This window comes from Bison bison, unplaced genomic scaffold, assembly GCF_000754665.1.
Source record: "Bison bison bison isolate TAMUID 2011002044 unplaced genomic scaffold, Bison_UMD1.0 scf7180017864516, whole genome shotgun sequence".
Taxonomy (NCBI): Eukaryota; Metazoa; Chordata; class Mammalia; order Artiodactyla; family Bovidae; genus Bison; species Bison bison.
Window position 1 is genome coordinate 10,038,797 of NW_011495069.1, and position 466 is coordinate 10,039,262.

Genomic DNA, 466 nt, shown 5'->3' on the forward strand with positions numbered 1-466 from the left:
GACTGATGTTGAAGCTGAAACTCCAATACTTTGGCCACCTGATGCGAAGAACTGACTCATTTGCAAAGACACTGATGCTGGGAAAGATTGAAGGTGGGAGGAGAAGGGGACGACAGAGGATGAGATGGTTGGATGGCATCACGGACGCGATGGACATGAGTTTGAGTAAGCTCCGGGAGTTGGTAATGGACAGGGAAGCCTGGCGTGCTGCAGTCCATGGGGTCGCAAAGAGACACGACTGAGCGACTGAACTGAAACTGAACTCCCCGGTGTCAGGTCCTGGTCTTGACCTTCTACAATAGCGCCACGAGTGTGCGAGGTGGGTACTGCAACCCCCGTGTAGAGACCCGGGAACTAGGGCCGGCAGGGGAGGGTGGGCGTCCTGGAACGCCCCTGGGCGGGGCCTCCGGCCCACCCCGCCCCGCTGGGCCGGGCCGGAGGCCCCGCCAGATCGGAAGAGCACACG